Source organism: Eucalyptus grandis, chromosome 4 (assembly GCF_016545825.1).
Source record: "Eucalyptus grandis isolate ANBG69807.140 chromosome 4, ASM1654582v1, whole genome shotgun sequence".
NCBI classification, from domain to species: Eukaryota; Viridiplantae; Streptophyta; class Magnoliopsida; order Myrtales; family Myrtaceae; genus Eucalyptus; species Eucalyptus grandis.
The window spans coordinates 30,459,972-30,470,467 of NC_052615.1; positions in this window are offsets into that span (position 1 = coordinate 30,459,972).

The following is a 10,496-nucleotide window of genomic DNA, read 5'->3' on the forward strand; positions in this document are numbered from 1 at the left end:
TGCAAACTCTTCGTAAAGGTAACCAAACGGTTACAGAATTTCTTCTAGAAGTAACGGCAATTGTAAATTAGCTATCCTCCATTGGTGATAAAGGTGATCGGTTCCCAATCCGATCCGGTTCCACTTAGGAATTGAGAATTGGATCGGGAGAACTAGTTCTGAATTTTTGGGACCGAGAACCAAACCGAATGGTACTAAGATTGAGAATTGAACGGGATCGGTCCGATCCCAAGGTATTGATCACCTAGAAAAAAAAAATATACTAGATTTGTTACTATTTTGAGGGTTTATTGTTATTTTTAAGAAATTTAAAAATATATATATATTTTTAAAAGAATCGGTTCGGTCTGGTTCAGCCCCCCAAACCAAGAACTAGACCAACAATCATTGAATCCTTTTTTTATGGAAGCAGGAACCAGACCAATCCTTGTGGGCCTTCTGAGAACCTAACCAGACCGGCCGATCCGATCTGGTCCAAGCGATTCTCGATTTAGGCGATCTAACATGCTTATCTATAATTTGCGAAGTCATCTCTCCTCAAGAACCCATGTGTTTCGTGGGTTGGTCCAAAATATCAAAATTGAGGCGTACGAGACATATTCCATCAACAAATGGCATTTTCGTCTGGCTCACGCCTTGTACAACATAGTCAGTCGAGTACTAAATAAATCTACAGTCTCTATTTCTCCTTTGAACAAACACATGGGGATTCATAGCCACATCCTGTGCGGCACGAAATCATGCCCAAGCAGCTCAACTTCGGAGGCAGTTGCAAACTCTTCGTAAAGGTAACCAAACGGTTACAGAATTTCTTCTAGAAGTAACGGCAATTGTAAATTAGCTATCCTCCATTGGTGATAAAGGTGATCGGTTCCCAATCCGATCCGGTTCCACTTAGGAATTGAGAATTGGATCGGGAGAACTAGTTCTGAATTTTTGGGACCGAGAACCAAACCGAATGGTACTAAGATTGAGAATTGAACGGATCGGTCCGATCCCAAGGTATTGATCACCTAGAAAAAAAAAAATACTAGATTTGTTACTATTTTGAGGGTTTATTGTTATTTTTAAGAAATTTAAAAAAATATATATTTTTAAAAGAATCGGTTCGGTCTGGTTCAGCCCCCAAACCAAGAACTAGACCAACAATCATTGAATCCTTTTTTTATGGAAGCAGGAACCAGACCAATCCTTGTGGGCCTTCTGAGAACCTAACCAGACCGGCCGATCCGATCTGGTCCAAGCGATTCTCGATTTAGGCGATCTAACATGCTCATCTATAATTTGCGAAGTCATCTCTCCTCAAGAACCCATGTGTTTCGTGGGTTGGTCCAAAATATCAAAATTGAGGCGTACGAGACATATTCCATCAACAAATGGCATTTTCGTCTGGCTCACGCCTTGTACAACATAGTCAGTCGAGTACTAAATAAATCTACAGTCTCTATTTCTCCTTTGTCTTGCATGTCTTTCTAGCAAGAGCCACAGTCATGTTCATCCACTCTCCAAAAATAAGTCTTCGGCCTCCCTACAATTAGTCCATTTTGATGTATGAGGACGACTCCTATAATGTCCTTTTTGGACAACTGTTATTATATATAATTCACTGATGATTTCTCTCGATTTTCTTGGATATATCTTTTTCAATCCCATGATCAATTTCTTTCCATTTCATAGCATTTTTAAATTTGGTGGAAATTCAACTTAACACTACGGTGAAAGCCATTTAATGTGATAATGCAGACAAGTTCCAGTTTGCTCCTTTTCGCAGACTATTGCAGGATCGAGGAATCCACTACCGTACCTCTTGTTCGACACTTCATCGCCAAAATGGTACTGCCGAAAGAAAGTATCAACACGTTGTAGAAATGGGACTGTCGATGCTTCATCATGCTTAAGTTCCAACTCACTTTTGGGATTTTGCATTTGAAAGTGCTGTTCATATCACTAACAGGTTATCTTCAGTTGTGCTCTACCATAAGTCACCTTGGGAAGTTCTCTATAATGTTAAACCCTCAATTCATCACCCACGCATCTTAGGCTGCGCTATCTAGCCGAAATTTCAACCTTACGCAAAGAACAAACTACAACATCAATCTCATTGCTACATTTTTCTGGGTTATCCTCTTGGCTTCCATGGTTATCGTTGCTATCTCAAGGATAATCGGTTCTATATTACCACTGATGCCATTTTTTATGAAGACTTATTTCCTTTTATTTCTGCTGCATCATAAGTTCATACTAGCCCATCTCCTAATTTATCAACAGATTCAGAATTTTACCCCCAACCAGGTGGTATTTTCGTCTCTGTCAATCCGCTCATGGCCTCTCCAAATCAAAATCATTCTACCTTAATTTGTAGAAATCCTTTACTGAATCAGCAACACTGCGTGTTATGGCACCATCAATAAAAAATGATTCACCTAATTTCGCATGTTCTATCGCATGCTCCTCTGATCAGTCCAGTCCCTCTACTGACCAACCCATCAGCTCTTCAACTCAGCGAGAGCCCTCTTCCGGTCCACCCGCGGCTCTGCCCGTGGCTCCTACACACCCCATGGTCACACGGCTTCGAGATGATACTTTAGCCCGACGTCATCTCACTAAGGACCACACATAAGCCCTTCATTCTACGGTGCAGCCAATACCCACTCCAACTTGCTTCAGTGAAGCAGCTACAAATCCATGCATGGAGGGCTTTCATGGCTGAAGAATATACGACCTTATGAAAAATCAAACCTGGGTTCTAGTCCATGGTCCGTTACAATATAGAGCAATTGGATGCAAATTGGTGTTTCACATCAAATATCATGCATATGGCTCACTTGAATGCTACAAAGCAAGATTGGTGGCCAAGGGATATAATCAACAGGAAGGAGTTGATTTCCATGAGACTTTCAGTCCCTTTGTGAAGCACGTAATTGTCTATATGGTGATTTCACTCGCCTACAGTTAAGGTTGGACACTTCGACAACTTGATGATAAGAACGCGTTCCTTCATGGCCACCTTACTGAGGAGATTTGTATGCAACAATCACTAGGTTTTGTTGATGCTAATCACCCTAACTATGTTTGCAAATTTCAACGGTTGTTCTATGGATTAAAGCAAGTACCACAAGCTTGGCATCAAAGGCTAAGTTTTTTCCTCTTATCTATTGGTTTTCATGTTTCTTGTGCCGATTCTTGATTATCTGTCCTACATACATCAGCATACAGTATTTCTCCTTGTATATGAGGATGATATCATCCTTATAGGCTTTCCCTAGGCACCACTATCCACTTTAATTGCATCTCTACAATGGGAGTACACTATCAAAGATCTTGGTGATCTCCACTATTTTTTTTGGGGATCAAATTACAAAACACTGCCTCTAGCCTTCTTTTGCATCAAGGGAAATATGTTGTTGAAATTCTTAAGAAGGCCAACATGGACAAAGCACGAGCTGTAGTTACACTATGCTTGACCAGTGCAGATCCTCTTTCTCTTGATCAAGGTAATCCCACACTATATCGTAGCACAATGGGCGCACTACAAAATCTCACCATTACTCGATTAGACCTTACTTATGCTGTGAATACTGCTTGTCAGTTCATGCTTGCCCCTACAGAAGCCTATTGGCAATATGTCAAACGTATTTTACGCTTCGTCTCTAGCATTCTTAGTCACGAAATTATCTTCACCAAAGGATCTTAGGATTCCCTTCATGCTTTTTTTGATGTAGGATGGGCTAGTGACCATGATACTGGACGCTTTGTGGGTGGTTATGTTGGGAAAATATGGCTTCAAATTGGGTAGAACAATGTAGTCGGATCTTTTAAAGTACTCAAGTCAAACTTTGAGACGTGATATCACTTTCTTTAAGGATTTATTTGCCCCACTACGTTGCTAATGGTCACCGGCAAATTTCCTCCAGGATACAACAAAGTCTCAAACAAGAATACTAGATAGCAATTCTAGTATTTCTCCAGGATCTCTCATGGGAAACAATTAAAAACAATGGCTATAGTTTCTTTCGAAAGAAAAAAAAATGAAAGAAGATATTGTTTGATCTCAAAACAAATGTACTTATATATGTCTTTCGAATAGAGGCAACCCTTCAAAATGTTACAAAAGAACAAAGACAACCTTTCGTGAACAAGTACGTCTCAAAGGTTACATTAAAAGACATAAAAATTGATTGTCGGTTAGTGCCAAATCTCGTCCACGTGCGCACTCACATCTTTTCGATGTGGGACAAGGCACCTCTTCATTTGTTTTATAAACAAATTACCAACAATCCCCCACTTTTGTTTATAAAACAAAAACAAAATATAAAACGTTAGAAATATACAGCCAAAGTTTTCGTGAGATTAATATACATACATAAAGGTCTCTTTCGAGTTAAACCTTTACTTAGTGCAAGTATCTCAAAGCTCTATCAAAGTGACAAGTAGCTCGGCTTTAAACTTGTACTTTTATGTAATAGAATCGGACATACTGCACATACACTAACCTCTTGTTTCAGCGAGAAGTTCTATATTACTCTGCACTATTATGGCCTTGTGCTTGATCCTGTTTCACGAGCTCTCTAGAAAGCAACCCTAACTTTCGTAAGAAGCGGCACCACTTCTAAGCTTGTATAGGTGAAGTATCTACCATGTGTTTCTATTACTATCAACACATTACATATTTGTATCATACTTTATTAAAAATTCAATTCAACCTACAAAACGTAACAGACGATACTGACTTCTCATATTAGGGCTACGTCAGTATCAAACAATCACATCCAATAACTTGTTTTTACCCATTAAACCTTGTAACTAGTGATGTTCTAGAAAAAGGTCGAGTTACCATTATTGGTGATTTCAATTAAAGGGTTTCAGCCCTGTTTCTTGTGAGGTCATTATTACCATGTCTCTCGGTAAAGACTTCGTCAAAGGATTGGCAAGATAATTACTTAACCTCACATAGACAATTGTTGTGGTACCATCTTTAATCAATTGTCTCACATATTTATGTCTTAGACTAATATGTCTAGACTTACAGTTATAGGTGCTACTATAGGCTCTTGCTAAAATAGCCTGACTATCACAATAGATAGAAATATGAGGCATAGGACTAGGTCATAATTTGATATTTAACAACAAATTCATAGTCCATTTAGCCTCTTTCTCAAATTCTACTAAAGCAACGATTCAAGTTTCATAGTTGAGTGAATTATGCACATTTGTTTCTTGCTCGCCCAAGAAACAACACATTCACATAATGTGAAAATTAATCCATTAATGGATTGTTTATCTCTCACACTTGCAATCCAACTAGCATCGGTATATCTTTCTAATATAGCCAAATTATTATAGAACAATAAGATAACCCTCCAATGTTCTATATTGGATTACTAGTATTTACTCAACTTGCATATACAAAAAGTAATATCAGGTCTAGATAATGTATCAGATACATCAAAAACCAATATCACTCACATTAAAAACTTTCCACCAGGAATCAAATGGAGTACTCATATATTTGAAAACAATATGTTTAAATCTATGCAACATCTTCTCCGTGTAATCACTTTAGCTCAAAGAATAACCCCCACTATTTTTAATTTTAATACTTAAGATAGTATCTGCTTCTCCTAAATATTTCATTTTGAAAATGAAAGCTAGATACTTCTTAGTCTCAATGACTTCAAGTCCCCTTCGGATACCCCCACCACAAGAATATTTCATGAGGCATCCAATCAAAACTATGCATTGTCAAATTTCATGCTCAATGAAATACATACATCAAAATAGAAAACCAATGCAATTATACTCTCTTGGCTCATTTATGATATTCCTTAGAATCAAATCTATGAGGGGCAAGGACAGCAAATAGAACACATTAGAACCAAACAAGGGACGCCCAAAAAAAACCCATTCAGTATCTCCAGATTGCCTCCATAAATAGAGCACTACATATCATCCCATGCATGTAAGAACATTCTCTAAAAATTCAGTAAATGCAAGCGAATCGAGTATCGAGGTATCATAAGTGCATAAACTGGAATTGAGAGAGGTGAAAAGAAGATACCAGCAATTCTAGGAATGGAATCAACAACATTGTATAATCCGAAACCTTCTAAAAGGTATAATCAAGGCCATACCTCATTTCTCATCAAATTGCATGCAAGGGCAAAACCATAAATTTAACATTATTATGCTTGAAACCATTAGATAATATGATTGAATAGAATTTTCATGCCACTGCTTATGTGCTTGCATAAGCCCATAATAACATAAACGTTTGTGCACATATTAATCCAGGACATCAAGCAATCAAGCCGATTCCAATTAATCTTGTGCTTGAATGCATGGCTCAAAAATACTAAAGCATGAAACAAATCAAGACCAAAAGTCTAGCTTAATCACACGATACCAAAATTCTATAGACACCTTCCAGTTCTAGTTCAAAATTCACACGCTCGTGTCAATCTCGTAATGCATTGCGACTGAACTCACCTTTCTTGGTCAACCGCCTACAACGATCAATAGCTCAAGCATACACATGCGTACCATTTCTTGTTACTGAAGTCTTAAATTGAGGCATGTCACATCTCTTCAATTGTATCATTATCCCACACATGGAATTGAACACACACGCCAAAATGACTAAAGACTAAGAGCAAGTATGAAACCCTCAATGACAAATAGTGTAGCAGTTTACGTGCTAAACATGGAGATAAAAATATCGCATACCTTAGCATATAAGCCGATTAGCAAAAAGCAACACCTCGGTACATTCTCAAGTAGTCCTCCAAGACATCCATGAATGACCCAACATTTGCCTTCACTTTCACAATTGTCCTATCTGTGGGTGCAGTGACCCCCACTATTCCTGAGTTTGATCAGTGCCATTAATGTGACACCAATTGGCAAACATAGGAACGTTTCGGTCACATCTACTTGTGTCATCCACAGAAAAGTGAAGCAATACTAGCCAACGAAAAGTTTCGACGGAGATGCAGTCGCTTCAGGCTCTCAACCAAGCAGAGCATGCTTTGTGCTGTTTCAAAATACAGCCAATGGCAATGAGCGATAATCATCAGCGTCCGTGGAAGCCACCGAGGGACAGACCAAATTCTGCTTTGGCGTTTTTCTCAACTTCTCCTTGGATGAACTTATCTCCTTCTTTTGGTTTTTTATTTTTATTTCTTTTAATTCTAAGCTCATCTCTTTTCAAATTCTCTCCCCTGCTGATGACTAAGTCTATTTTTTACCGTACTCACAACGACATCCTTAATCCTCCTTATTTATTGAGGAAGCTTGTCCGCTTGAAGGTAGGCAGAAACCTGAAAACATATAAAGAGCTTTGACCGCGCACAATAAGTGCAGCAATCCCAACGAGATCATGCTCCCCTGCTCGACTTACATAGGACCGAACCGAAGTGTAGGACCTCGATCTTCTGTCATACCACGATTGCAGAGAAATAACACCTCTTCTCAAAAGCCTTTTGGTCAATCACCTATCATCCGAGACCCTCTTTGTAACATTCCACCGTGTCGAGTACTTCCATGTCCTCGTTCATCGAGACCGTCCGTTAATACATGCCGCAGAAACGCTTCTCTTGAGTTCATGATTTTCGTGACCCGAATGCGAGACCCACGTGAGCAAAAAAGCAGAAGCAGAAGTCTATGGGAGTAGGCAGAAAGTACAGACGTGGAGGCGGGCGAACTCCTCGGCGCCTGTGAAGGCGAGATAGGAGTGGGGGGACTTGTCCATGATGAGCCTGGCCAGGGAGATCGGGTTCTTCACCATCGTCACACCAGAAAACGTGCCGCACCTCCTCCCCACCCCGTCCATTATGCTCGCCTCCATCTCCACCGTGCCCTTCTCCGTCAGGGCCGACCCCCGCCCCGAGTTGAACACCGGATCGGTGATTCTCGTGCAAACCAGCGACCATGGCGCGCACTCTGCACAACAATCGAGACTCTTCGACAAAAACCAAGCACTGCATCAATCTGGTTCAATCGAGGCAGGAACGCTGGCGAAAAGACACGACCCGCCGGGTCAGAGGTTCACGCACCAGTTAAAGCACGTGGATGGCTAAACGTAGAAAGAGCCACGCCATTGACGTCCTTTCGTCCCTCGTGACTGGCGTTGGGTCCCAACCGCCATCCATGCCAATACGTTTCATTCACCATCCGTTCGAGAAAAGATGGTTTTGTTTTCGAATTCTCGCGACTAAATATTTCAATGGGTGAGATCGTCCATCGATTCCACCATCATCCACGAACCAGCACGAGGATCGAAAAGCTCCACTGTCGCCACCATTTTAGATCCATCGTAGCCTCCTACATCATATAACTTTTGGTTCAAGATGACCAAAGAATGATCCCCTCTTTTCGTGCTCATGTCCTTTATCGGTCTCCATGAGCGTTCTCGAGGATCAAATCTTTCTCCTGACTCCAAGTAGTCTTCTCCAACGTTCTATACTTATTGTCGAACATCACGCCCTCATGGAGCAGATCAACATGCAAGAAGTCATGGCATGTGATCACTCGATATATTCGCCAAAGAGTTTGAAGTCTCCTCCGTATGCACATCTTCTTTTGTATTAACTGATATCCATCAGATTTCCTTCATTTTGCTTCCTCCAAAACACAATCATCCTTGTTCTAAGAGTTCCATAATATCCTGAATGTTGTCCTCCGCTTGCAAAATATTCTTCACCCCCTCTGGTGATGCTGTATCATCTGTGCATAAGATATATCAATGTGATTGTCATGAGATTTGCCAGAAATAACTGAACTGTCCCGCCACATCAATACGCTCTGAAGTTCCACCAAAGCCCTCTGCCCTGGTTCTCGATTCAAGCAAAATTGCACTGGCGGCAACTTGACTTCGATTAACTCCAACTTCATTGTTGCAGAAAAAATAAATCCTTAAAATTGTTTGGGAAAATATGGCTTCAAATTGGGTAGAACAATGTAGTCGGATCTTTTAAAGTACTCAAGTCAAACTTTGAGACGTGATATCACTTTCTTTAAGGATTTATTTGCCCCACTACGTTGCTAATGGTCACCGGCAAATTTCCTCCAGGATACAACAAAGTCTCAAACAAGAATACTAGATAACAATTCTAGTATTTCTCCAGGATCTCTCATGGGAAACAATTAAAAACAATGGCTGTAGTTTCTTTCGAAAGAAAACGAAAAAATGAAAGAAGATATAGTTTGATCTCAAAACAAATGTACTTATATATGTCTTTCGAATAGAGGCAACCTTTCAAAATGTTACAAAAGAACAAAGACAACCTTTCGTGAACAAGTACGTCTCAAAGGTTACATTAAAAAGACATAAAAAATTGATTGTCGGTTAGTGCCAAATCTCGTCCACGTGCGCACTCACATCTTTTCGATGTGGGACAAGGCACCTCTTCATTTGTTTTATAAACAAATTACCAACAGGTTATACCATTTTTCTTGGTTCTAATTTAATCTCATGGAGTTCTTGCAAACAGAGATTGATTGCTTGTTCAAGTATCAAGGCAGATTTCAAATGTCTTGCTGACACGACTACTAAGATCATATGGATTCAAGCTTTACTTTCTAATTCAAGGATCATCCTGCAGGGGTCCCCAGTACAATGGTGTGATAATAATTCAACTATCTACCTTAGTGGCAATCCTGTTTTTCATGCTAGGATGAAACATGTGGAGATTGACTATCATTTTGTTCGCGAGTGAATTTATTAGGGCCAATTGCATGTTCAATATATCTCTTCAATGGACTAACTAGTGGACATATTCACCAAAGCCCTTTCAGGATCCCGATTCCATCTTCTTCAGGCCAAGCTTACTGTGACTGCCACCCCATCAGCTTGCCCCAGGGGGGTTGTCAAAGGAAAGAAATCCCTACAACATTGATCATGGAACTGCTACGATTCCTGATTTGGTCATCAAGTCAAATCATTTTGTTCCAAGAGTACACCTACAATTCCCCCATGACTTGCTCCTCAAGACGGATTATTCTCTAAATATTGTATCCAACAAAATCACGTTTCTTATGAACCTAGTGCTTAGCCTATATATATGTAAATTCATTATGTTGTATAGCAATAAGTGTACAGAAGATATTCTCTTAAAATATACAGAAAATACAAGGCAATGTTGTACCTGAATCTTCTTCTTCTATTCAGCCCTCTTTTATCATTTTAATAGGTGCGACCATTACGGTATATCGGAGGAGTTAACCGAAGGGTATCATCGGATAGTATCTATATGATGTATTGTTATTTGCAAACTTCCAATCCTCAGAAGAAGAGATGGTGATGCTTAGTTGGTAATTTGCCTTGAGGCTGATTCACCAGCAATGTCGGCTCTGAGTCGATTTCGAGGCATTGCACAAAGTACTAAGTCAAATTGTGAAACGTGTTCAAGATATAAAGATGAATTTCATAGAGTAGAATATTAATCATTCCGAATTCGTCGGTTGAAAATTTTGAGCAAAAAGTACAATCGCTTTATCGC